Source organism: Camelus dromedarius, chromosome 8 (genome assembly GCF_036321535.1).
Source record: "Camelus dromedarius isolate mCamDro1 chromosome 8, mCamDro1.pat, whole genome shotgun sequence".
NCBI lineage: Eukaryota > Metazoa > Chordata > Mammalia > Artiodactyla > Camelidae > Camelus > Camelus dromedarius.
In genome coordinates, this window is record NC_087443.1 from 5,658,467 (window position 1) to 5,671,302 (window position 12,836).

Sequence of the window (12,836 nt, forward strand, 5' to 3'; positions counted from 1 at the left end):
AGTGAAGTTAGCCAGAAAGAGAAAGAAAATTACCATATGAGATCACTCATATGTGGAATCTAAAATAAATAAATAAATAAATAAATAAATAAATAAATAAATAAATAAATAAATAAATACAAAACAGAAACAGACTCACAGACATAGAATACAAACTTGTGGTTGCCAGGGGGAAGAGGGGAGGGAAGGGACAGACTGCAAGTTCAAAAGTTGTAGATACTGACAGGCATATATAGAATAGATAAACAAGATTATACTGTATAGCACAGGGAAATACATAAAAGATCTTGTGGTAGCTCACGGTGAAAAAGAATGCGACAATGAAAATATGTATGTTCATCTATAACTGAAAAATTGTGTTCTACACTGGAAATTGACACAACATTGTAAACTGACTATAACTCAATAAAATAAAATTTAAAAAAAGAAAGAAAGAAAACTGAGGCTCCCACAGGGAGTTGAAGATGATGAGACAGACCTTCCAGAGGCAGAATTCACTGCCCCTTGCACTGGGCCAGGACTGATGGTCAGATTAAGCCTTGAAGGACCCGAGGCAGGCATCGTAGCCCATTCTCAATGTCCTCATGGGGGTTTCACCAGCTTTCCTGTCTGCCTCGGACAGGGGTTCTGGGCGATGTGTGTGTTGAGGGGAAAGAGTCAGCTTGTTCGTTCTTCTCCAATCACCTCTCCAGCTCCTTCTTGATCTTCCTCCTAAGTTAACCCCCTCTGCTCCAAAGGCTTCTCCCAGCATGAAGTTAAATTATTAGACACTTTGAAACAACTAATTATTCCGGTAAATATATTTTTTCCTTATTTGTGCATTATGCAAGTGGGTGGAAATCCTGGATTTCCATATTGTGTTGCTTGCTTCACCTGATTCAGTTTTAAATTAGATTACATGAGTCAGATGGAAGGCAGAAATAAACTGGCTGTTGCGTGAATGCACTTGGGAGGCTCAGACTCGACAGCTGGATGGGGGAAAGGAGGACTAAAAGGACATTCGAATGGTACCCATTTATTTTGGCTTTCGTTGAGCCTCTCAGAAATGGGGGCTCCCAGTCATTGTTATCTAGAACCATCCTGGGCCACATGCTGAGGAAGTCTGGTGAGTCCCCCAGAGTCTGGGGACCCAAGGGAGAGACCCGTCTCTCAGACATCCCTCCGTTTGATGGTTTGGGACAGTTAAATGCAAAGTCGCTGGGAGTGGCGACAACTTAGGGTATTATCATTAATCCTTCTGTAACAGGGAAGAACAAATCTGACTCCATGTTCGATCTGTGCCTTTGGCTCTAACCCTGTGCTCTGTTTCCTGGGCTCAGTCATGCTGGTTCTGCACCTTTTGTAAAAGAATGTTGCCCAGAGCCTGAAATACACAGGACAGCCCACTCTCCAGGCTCTGACCTTTCAGGGTATATCACTTTGCCATTCATATAGAGATAACAAGTTGCAGAATAGAAAATAACACTTGTCTTGTGGGAGGTTTACAGTGAACTGACCTGCCCGGACAGCTGCAAGAACAAAGGATTCCGACACCAAGAAGTTGCAGCCACCAACCACAACCTCTCCCCCTTTATAGTATAAGAGGAGCCTGAATTCTGACTTGAGGAAGATGGTTCTCCAGGACATGAGTTCCCCATCTTCTCCATCTGCCGGCTTTCCAAATAAAGTCATTATTCCTTGCCCCAACACCTCGTCTCTTGATTCACTGGCCTGTCGTGCAGTGAGTAGAATGAGTCTGGACTCAGTAGTACCTCTTTTCTTGCTCTCTGACCTCGGTGGGAGGTGGAGTGGGGGGACAGTGCCCCCGAGTTCTGCATACCAGTCCACTTAGGCATATCCAGTTCTCAGTGGTACCCAGCTTGCACCCCAGGAACGCTAAGAACTAGGCCCCAATTCTGTTTAACATTTTTTCAGGTTAAGCTTTTCCTTCAGTGTCTTCATTCTGTGAAAGCTGTGGAGGTGGAGGAAAGTGTCCTGTGGTCCCTTCTCTTTCTAAAGTAATTTAAAGAAGGGCTACAATTCCTGGCTTGTACTCCCCCCGGTGTCTTCCTGGACCTGCATTTGCAAGCCTCCGCCTACACACGCTGCCTCCAGAGAATCGCCTACTTCTCTAGAAGATTCCGTGTTTATTCACCCCATTCTGCTTAACTGTCTGCTCCCTGGAGTTTCAAAGGCTTCCAGACTGGGATGGGGACCAGAGAAGAAAGTCTGGTTCTTCCGTGCTCTGGGTGCCTCAGGAGGGCTGACTACCCTGTCAGCAACCGCAGGGTCTTCACAAGCCTGTGCCCAGCAGGTGTGTTAACTTTTTTCTCACCTGGCCACCAAATGGCCTGTATATCTCTCAGTCAACCTCACACCACAGTAATTTAAAGAAATCTCACTGTGACATATTGGCTAATGGAAGAAACAGACCCCAGTCTTCCTAACGCCGCCTCAAGGCTGAACTCCACCCTCACCCTTAGTGTAAGCTGTGCCCACATTTTACCCTTAAGAGCAAGAGCTGCTCAGAATGAGTTACCTTCTTTCTTGTCCTGGTATTTTGTTTGCTAACGCCCTGTTCTGCATCTCAGTCCCTCCAGTGAGACGGTGACCAGTCTGGTACAAGCACGCGTTGCGTCACTCACAATCTCTCTGGGTGCAGGGCCCCCTCCAACAAGCCGTCACCCTGTCCTCGAAAGCACACACTTTTTTATTGCAAGGAGTCCCCAGCGAGCCAGGAAGCCCTCCAACAACCCCCAGGGAAGACTTCGTATTGCTTAAGTCTTTCATTAGCCAAATCTTTTTTTCCTCCAGTTTTATTGAGATAGAACTGACATAGAACACTGTATTAGTCCAAAGGGTACAGCATAATGATTTGATATATTTATGTAATGTGAAATGATTGCCACAATAAATTCAGTTCACATCCATCACAGAGTTACACACTTTTTTCTTGTGATGAGAACTTTTAAGGTCTCTTAGCAACATTCAAATCTGCAAGACAGTATTATTAACTATAGTCATCATGCTGTATATTACAGTCCCAGAATTATTTCTCCTATAGCTGGAAGTTTATACCTTTTGACCACCTTCACCCATTTCCCTATACGCACACCCACTCTGGCAACCATCAATCTGTTCTCTGAAACAATGTTTTATTTTTTAAGGTTTCCCATGGAAGTGAGATCATATAGTACTGGTCTTTCTCCGTATGACTTGTTTCACTTCGCATAACGCCCTCAGGTTCCATTCATGTTGTTGCAGACGGCAGATTTCCTTCTTTTTATGATTGAGTCACATTCCATTTTATATACATACGTGCCACATTTTCTTTGTCCAGTCATCCATCTATGGACACTCAGGTTGCTTCCACGTCTTGGCTACCGTAAATAATGCTGCAGTGAACATAGGGGTGCAAATGTCTTTTTGAGATAGTGATTTCATTTCCTGCCTTTAAATCCCCAGATGTGGCATTGCTGGATCATATGGTAGTTCTGTGTCGAAGAACCTCCATACCGTTCTCCGTTGTGGCCGCACCAATTTACATTCTCTCTAACAACGCACAAGTGGTCCCGTTTTTCCACATCCTTGCCAGTGCTTATTAACTCTGATTTTTTTGATAGAAGCCATTCAAAGAGGTGTGAGGTGATATCTCGTTGTTCTGATTTGTGTTTCCCTGGTGTTCAGTGATGCTGAGCACCCTTTCATGCGTCTGTTGGCCATTTGGACGTCTTCCCTGGAAAAGTCTGCTCAGTTCCGCTGCTTATTTTTTTAATCACATTGTTCGTTTGTTTGTTTTTGCTATTGAATTGTATGAGTTCTTCATCTTTTTGGCTATTAATCCCTTACCAGATACATGATTTACAAATATTTTCTCACATTCAGAAGGTTCCCTTTTCATTTTCCTGATGGTTTCCTTTGCTGTGCAGAAGCATTTTAGTTTGACATAGTCCCACTTGTTTATTTTTGCTTTTGTTGCCTTTGCTTTTGGTGTCAAATCCCGCCCCCCCTCCACAAATCATTGCCAAGACCAATGTCAAGGGGCTTACCCCTATGTTTTCTTCTAGGAGTTTTATGGTTTTAGGTCTTATATTCAGGTCTTTAATCCATTTTGGTTGATCTTTGTGTATGGTGTAAGATAGCCGTCCAGTTTCATTCTTTTGCACGTAGCTGTCCAGCTTTCCCAGAACCATTTTATTGAAGAGACTGTCCCTTCCCCACAGTATATTTGTGGCTCCTTTGTTATAAATTAATTGACCATGTATCTGTGGGCTAACTTCTCGGCTCTCTATTCTGACCCATTCATCTATGTGTTTATTTTACTCCAGTACCACACTGTTTTATAATGAATGGATGTTGAATCTCGTCAAATGGCTTTTCTGCACATGGTTTTTATCCTTCATGTGTTAATGTGGTGCATCACGCTGATTGATCTGCACATATTGTGCCGTTCTTGCATCTTTGGAATAAACCCCACTTGATCATGCTGTACGATCCTTTTAATGTGTTGTTGAATTCAGTTTGCTGACATTTTGTTGAGGATTTCTGCATCCATGTTCATGTAATTTTCTTTTTTTGTGGTGTGTCCTTGTTTGGTTTTGGTATCCAAAATGCTGGCCTCATAAATTGAGTTTGGAAAGTGTTCCCTCCTCTTCTGTTTTTCGGAAGAGTTTGAGAAGGATTGTTGTTAATTCTCCTTTCAATGTTTGGTAGAATTCACCAATGAAGCCATCTCATCCTGGGCTTTCGTTTGCTGGGAGGGTTTTGATTACTGAGTCAGTCTCCTTACCAGTTGGTCTGTTCAGATTTTCTTCTTCTTCATGTTTCAGGCTTGATAAGTTGTATGTTTCTGGCCAGATTACTGATTTCTCTCTGACTTAATCGCTATTTTCTGCCGGGATCCTCCTAGGCTCCCATGAGACTTCAAGGCTCTTTTTCTCCTCTGAACCTGAACTTTGCCTCAGAACTCTGGTTATTACTAACTGATGTGGACATGGAAACTGAAATCTGCTCTCCATCCTTGACATAACCTCTTTAATGACTGGAAGGACTCCATCACTATAGCCAGAGAAATGTATTTTTGTACCATGTGACATAAAAGAGTAGTTTTTGCAGAGAGGCAATATGTTATCCAGAAGGAAGGTAAAGGTATGAGTTAACCCTAGCTTATGATAAATTAAGGAGGGAGGGTATAGCTCAGTGGTAGAGTGCATGCCTAGCATGCATGAGGTCCTGGCTTCAATCCCCAGTACACTTCCATTAGGAAAATAAGGAAATAAACCTAATTACCTATCCTCAACACAAAAATTTTTTTTAAAAAAGAACATATGTTGTGATTCCTAGGGTAGCCACTAAAGGAACAGAAGCAGACTGCATAGCACCCCAACTAAGACAGGGAAATGTGACAGCCTGAGAGCCGGGGACTGAGCTCAAGTTGAACAAGAGGCCAGAACTCGGAGGTCAGAACACCAACAGGTAAATAGGGGAATGCGGTGCGTGGTAGCCGCGTTGCTCCCCGGGAAACACCAGGGGACTGGACAGCTGCAGCTTCCCTGGTCTCTGCTTATAAATACTTGACCCTCCCCCCACCTCTGGGTGTAGCACTAACAGCCAGACCGGCTTGTTCCTGGGACCCGAGATGCTTTCACCTAGACGGCTGCTGTTGGCCTTGGGGCAGGACTCTGCTCTCAGAAACAGCGTGACTTTTGGAGAAATTTTAAAGGGTCATTTGCCAAGGTTTATTTTCTCTTTTATTTTTATAAGATGTACTTATATCTTCACTTTTTTTTTTTAATTAAAGGATGGTTGATAAACAACAAGGTCCTACTGTACAGCACAGGGAACGATATTCAATGTCTTGTAATAATTTATAATGAAAACAATGTGAAAAAAATGAATGTTTATCTTCACTTTTTGACCCAGAGATTAGAACCCAGCTACCCCAACCCCATTAGCACCACCAATGAGAAGACTAATTTTAGGAAATAATCCCTGATGGGACCAAATGATAGCTGCAGAGAGTCTGCCCAGCTCTACGTGCGGATATGACAGAGGGGATGGTTCTGACAAATGTCCAGTGACCAATCATGACTCATGGGTGCTTGCACTCAGCCAGCTAAACCTTACTGAGTGCCGACTATGTAACATGGTAACAGTTAGCATTTACTGAGCACTTACTATGCTCCAGACACAATTCCAAGCATATTACATTTGATCCTCCCCAAAAAACCTACAAAGCAGGTCTTATTATCGTGTCCATTTTATGGATGGAAAAACTGGGGCACAGAGAGGTTAAATAATGCGCAATAGAGTAAAGGGGCAGACCTGGGGTTAATCGTGGACTCCCTGGCATTGTCCCCTTAGTGTCCTCCCCTCTGGACACACCATGTCCCCCAGGGCCGTCTCTGCCTTCAGCAAGCTTCTGGTTTAGCAAGGAAGTAAGCTGGCAACTCTAAACCATACAGGCAGGATGAAAATTATAAAAGAGTAATAGGTGTTGTAAGAGGAGGAGAGAGATCATCAACAATAAAAAAAGGGGAAGGATTACGAAGGAGAAGGAGGATTTATTTCATCAAGCCCGCCCATGAATTCCAGCCGTCAAGCGCGCTGTATGAGGGGATGGGGCACGCAGGCCAGGTTGGAAACAGTGTGAGCAGAGGCGTAGATCAAGTAACCACGTTGTGTTTGGGAAATGGCCAGGAAAGCTGGCTTGCCTGGAACGTAATAGTAAAAACACCGATGACAGTGATGAAAAATGCAGTTCGTACTTCCCATGCAGCGGGCACAAGTCTAAGCACTTTGCTCTGACTAATTTAGCCCTCGCCACAGCCCCATGACGTGGGTGCTGTTGTATCCACATTTTTAAAATGAGGAAGCAAAGGCCGACACGGACAATTACTTGCATGAGGTCACAAGGCTAGATGCAAGCCAGGTTCAAATCCGGGCAGACCGGCTCCTGCAGTGTCTGCCCGCCTCTCCTCTGGAGGATTAGTGGAGCGTGAGTGAGAGCCACTTAGGAAAAGAGCCCGTGCTTCACAGACCTGGGTTCAAACATCTGCTTATTAGTGATGTGACCTTGGGCAAGTGATGCACCCTCTCTCAACATGTTTCCATAGTCATAAAATGAAGACAGTACCACCTGCCTTGGACCGCTGTGAGGACTGGATAATGTGTGTAAAGGATGTGAAATATACAACTGGAAGAAGGGTCTTGGGATGCTAGGTTTGGGAATAAATAGGTGATTCAGTACATGCTCTTAAAGGCCTTCTGCAAACGACAGGGTTGCAGCTGAGCATGAAGGAAAATCATTGGAAAGTTTATTGGATGCCCAGGCTCTTAATTGGAATGTCCTAGACCTTCCAAGGAGTTTCAGAATCTGAGGTTTATCTTGTCAAAAATTACGGTATACCATCCAGGAATGCATCCTACAGAAACAGAGGCGTGCTAAAGGTAAATACACAAGGATGTATTATTTATAAGCAAATAAATAGGAACAACTGAAACATTTTTCAAAAAATAGGGTCTGGGTTGTATAAATGATGCAAGACATATGATGGAATGTTATAAAGACATTTAAAATACGGTTTTGGAGGACTATGTGATGACTAAAAGCTCCTGGTGACTTATTAAAAGCAGCAGGTTATGGAGCAGTATATACAGCATGACCACATATACATATAAATCCATGTACATGTTCATAAAAAACTGAAAAGCCATAAACTGATGTTGACAGTAATTCTTCACCAGTGGAGATATGGGTGTTAATTGGTCTCTTCTTTGTAAATATTTTCTATTTTCCAAATTTGCAAAGGGAATATTTATTACTTTTTATATTTAAAAGGTGGTTATATATATTTTAATATGTTTCAAAACCTTGGATACATAGCTTTAATTGGGAAACTTTTAGTAACAATAATAAAGCCACCGGAGGGAAAGTGAAACATATGTCTGGTCAGCTTGGCAGGTGCCCAGGTGTTGTTTTCCTTTTATACTTTTGTAGTATGTTTGTTATTTCTGTTTTTAGGGTAGGGATTCAGAATTTGAAAAAAATTTTAGATAAATAAGTTAGGTTAGCACAGGGAACTATATTCAATTTCTTGTAATAACATATAATGAAAAAGAATCTGAAAAAAAAAATGTATGTATATGTATAACTGAATCACTTTGCTGTGAAATCACCTGAAACTAACACTGTAAACCAACTACACTTCAATAAAAAATAAAATTTAAAAAATGTATACAAAAATCCTAACATAAATAAAAATTAAACAAACAAACAAATAAATAAATAAATGTTAGGTCAAGTGCAAATACTGAAATCTGTTTTCTCTGCTAAACTTTTCAAGAACTGGGGTTTTCATCCTGGTCAGCCCTGGAGGGGGTGCGCAGCCCAAATCAGCGCACTGATGTGAAGGGACTGCGCACAGCGAAGTTTCTAAAAGGAGGCAGTAAAAGGCATTAGTCCTGCTGCCATGAAACGGGGGAAGATGTAGGCTTCATCTTACTGCGGGCTTTCTCTCTGTTTCAGAAAATCTTAGTGTCACGGCAGAAAAAAAATTAAATTATTAAAGTCTGTGCTTAAGAAGCTGAAGAGAGGTGTTTTATGAACACCCCTGTGACCATTAAATCCATTTTACTGTGGGCAGTGATTTTATTTTCTTAAACTCGTGGTGACATGTTCGTTTGACTCATGCATACTGCTTTCTGAGGTAGCTCCCTGGTTTAAGAAGCACCCTGGAACGGAAAGGAGAAGGAATAGCAAAGGGAGGCTTGCTTGTCTGGAAAAAGGTCCCAGGGGCCAGGAGTCCTCCTGATTAGCTATGCACATGTGCCAAGGGCTCTGCAGAAGAAGGGATGCAGTTGTCATGGGGACGGGGGAGGGGGCTGCAAGGGAAATTAATGCTATCATGATGGAGGGTGGAGGTCTCACCTGTGTGGCTGTAACTTTAGACTGGGATTAGATTGGAGGGTAGTGATTATAAACTTTCACTGGGGTTGCAACACTGATGTTCCTTTGATTTTTACTATAATTGTGTATTTCTCATACATTCCTTCCAGTTGTGTGGTGTATATTGGGTTTAAATTAAAGCAAATTTAAACTCCTTTCTTTTCAGGTTTTCCTTATATCCCTTGACAATTTAAGACATGCTGGGGGTGCCGAGACGGGGCTGGGTCTGGGTTGTTACGTTTGGAAGCGGTGGGTGAGATCCTGTGAGGGGGTGAGGTAATTCACGCCAAGCGCTTAGTAAAGAGAACAGAGAATACAAACAAGAAACATCCTGGTAGAAGCCAACCTCTACAGGGCAGTGGAGGAGAGGCTTGGAAAGAAAGCCAAGAGGGAGCAGCCAGAAAGGGGACAGCAGCTCAGGAGAGGGGGAAAGCACGGCAGCCACCAGAGGAAACAGGTCAGGAGGAAAGGGAGAGACTGAAAATATGAACTGTCACAGCGAGGCAAGACTGCTGAAGACTCCATGTAGAGGCAGTGATGAACCTGGAAAAAACCTCAGCAGAAAGGTGGGGACAAAACAAATGGCTGTGTGTGCTGAAGTGTGATGGGGAGGTGAAGGTGAAGCAGGGGTTGTGTTACCGCTGTGTGTGTGTGTGCATGATTTTTTTTTTTAAAACATTTTATGTAGGGAAAAGAGCTGCAAAAAAATAATACAAGATAAAGGGATAGATAATGATAAAATGGGGTGCTATTTTTAATGGAGGGCTCAGAGGAGGCCCCAGGACAGGTGACACTTGTGCAGAGAGCTGACTGCAGGGACGGAGTGGATCACAGACATCTGTGCAAAGTACTCTGTCTGGTGTGAACCTGAAGTACAAAGGCCCCAAGAAGGAATCGCTGTGTGGGGTTTTTTGTTTTTGTTTTTGTTTTTGTTTGTTGTTGTTTTAATTGAAGTACTGTCAGTTACAATGTGTCAATTTCTGGTGCACAGCACGATGTCCCCATCATGCGTATACATACACATATTCGTTTTCATATTTTTCACTGTGTGTGTTTTTAAGTCGGCCTTATTGAGATATAATTTTATAACCAATAAAAGTCACCAATTTTAAGTGTACATTTTGATGACTTTGACAAACGTATATATAATCATCCCTTGAGGTACCTTCTGAGGATTGGTTCCAGCCACCCCCCTCTCCACCCCCAGCAGGTGCTCAACTCCCTTATATAAAATGGTGGGGTTTTGGCACATAACCCCTATGCAATCCTCTGGGCACTTTAAATCATCTCTAGATTACTTATAATATCTAATACAATGTAAATACTATGTAAGTAATTGTAAACACAATGTAAATACTATGCAAATAATTTCCAGTGTGTGGCAAATTCAAGCTTTGCTTTCTGGAACTTTCTGGAATTTTTTTTTCCAAATTTTTTTAAATAGAGGTGCTGGGGATTGAACCCAGGATCAACTGTTGTCTCAGCAGTTTGCTCCTTTTTCCTCACTGAATAGTATTCCCTAGTATGAATATACCAAAAGGTGTTGGTCCATTCACCAGTTGATGGACATTTGGTTGTTACCAGTGTGGGGCTTTTATGAATAAAGGTGCTAGAAATATATGAAAACATGTGAACATTTTTTTTTCATTTCTCTTAGGTAAACACTTAGTAGAAAGATTTCTGGGAATAAGGTAAGTTTCTATTTAACTTTATAAGAAATTGTCAAACTGTTCATCAAAGTGGCTGTACCATTTTGCATCCCCTCCATTTTTGGTGAGAGTTCTACCAAAAATATCAAGTTTTGGCAAAGTTGCTATACATCTTTGCCAAAACTTGATATTGACAATCTCTTTACATTTAACTATTCTAATGGGTATGCAGTAGAAAATCACTGGGATTTAAATTTGCATTTCCCTCACGATGAAAAATGTTGGCCATCTTTTCATAGGCATATTTATATATCTAATTTGGTGATGTGTCAATAAACATTTCACCCACTTCTTAATTGGGTTTTTTGTCTTCTTATTATTAAAGTTGTAAAAGTTCTTTGCATATTCTAGATTTGAATTCTTTATTTGTGTGTTTACAAATGTTCCCTCCCAGGCTGTAGCGTGCCCTTTCATTTTCTTAACAGCATTTTAAAAATAGCAAAACTTTTAATTTTGGTGATGCTCAATTTATTCTTTTCTGGTTCATGATTTTTTTGTCCTAACTTTTTTTTGCTCAACCCAAATTATAATTTTTTCCTACTTTTCTTTCTAGAAGCTTCCTCTATGATTTTATATCTTAAGTTCAGGTTTATTACCCAATTTGAATTAAGTTTGAATATGATCTGAGGTTCATGTTTATATGATGTTCAAGTATTTGTTAAACAGATAATCCACTCCCCATTGAATTTGATATCTTTGCCAAAAATCAATTCAGCATATACACATGGTTGCTTTTCTGGTCTCTATTTTTTTCCCCTTTGATCTAATTATTGATTTCTGCAGTTATATTTTAAGTCAGTTAAGAGGAAAAAGACGAATTTGAAACAAAAAAATACATGTATATTGTCTTTTATTTGCCTATACAGTTACCTTTACTGGAGTTCTTTGTTCCTTCATGCTGATTTGAATCACTGTTTAGAGCCCTCTGATCCCAGCCTGGAATGGTCCCTCCAGTAGTTCTTGGAGTGGGGGTTGGCTAGGAACAAATTCTCTCAGGTTTTATTGCATGTGAATGTCTTAATTTTTCCTTCATTTTGGAAGGCTTGCTCGGCTGGATTTAGAATTCTTGATTAATCTTTTTCTTCCAAGATTTTGACTATGCCATCCCACCGCCTTCTGGCCTCCACGGTTCCTGATGAGAAGTACACTGCTGATCTTTGCGAGGCTCCATACTCATGAGTTGCTTAGTTTTTGAAGCTTTCATGAGTCTCTCTCTGTCTTTGACCTTCAGTGGGGTGACTATGATGTGCCTAGCTGTAGATCTCTTTAATTTATCCTACTTGAAATTTGTTGAGTTTATTGAGCATGTAGATTAATGTTTTGCATCAAATTTGGGAAGTGTTCAGCCACTATTTCTTCAAATATTCTTTCTGCCCATTTCTCTCTCTCCTCTCTTTTCAGAACTCCCATCATACGTATGTTGGTATGTTTGATAGTGCCCACAGATCTCTGAGACTCTGTTCATTTTCCTTCCTTCATTTTTCTTTCTCTTCCTCAGATGAATAATCTCAATGGACCTATTTTCAAATTTGCTGATCCTTTTTCTGCTCAGATTTGCTGCTGAGCCCATTAATGCCTTCATTTAAAGGATTATACTCTTTGATTCTCAAATTTCTAATTTCTATTTGTGTGTATATACATATATAATTATAGTAGATATATACACATACGATTTCTATCTCTTCCTAGTCTCTTTGTTGAAACATTGTTCTCACACTTTTCTTTAGATCTTTATACATGATTTCCTTTAGTTCTTTGAACATATTCAAAATATCTGACCTAAAGTTTTGTCTAGTAAGTCCAAAGTCTGGACCCCCTCAGAGATAATTTTCTATTGACTGACTTTTCTTTCCTGTGCATGGGGCATATTTTGTTTTTCTTTGCATCTCTCAAAACGTTTTGTTGAAATTATGTAATGTGGCACATCTGAAAGTCAGAATCACCCTCTCTTTAGGGTTTATGGTTGTTGATGTTTGTTTACTGACTGTTCTGAACTAATTCCATTGAGTCTGTAGTTTGTAATCATGTATGTCGTCTGAAGTCTCTGCTTGGTTAGTTAAGAGGTCAGCTCATCAGAAATTTCCTTAAATGCCTGGAACCAGTAAGTCTCCCAGTCTTTGCTGTGGGGCTCTGTGTGTATGCTGGGGAACACATTCAACATGCAGCCAGACAGTGTACGTTTCTGCTTTGGTCTTCACTTG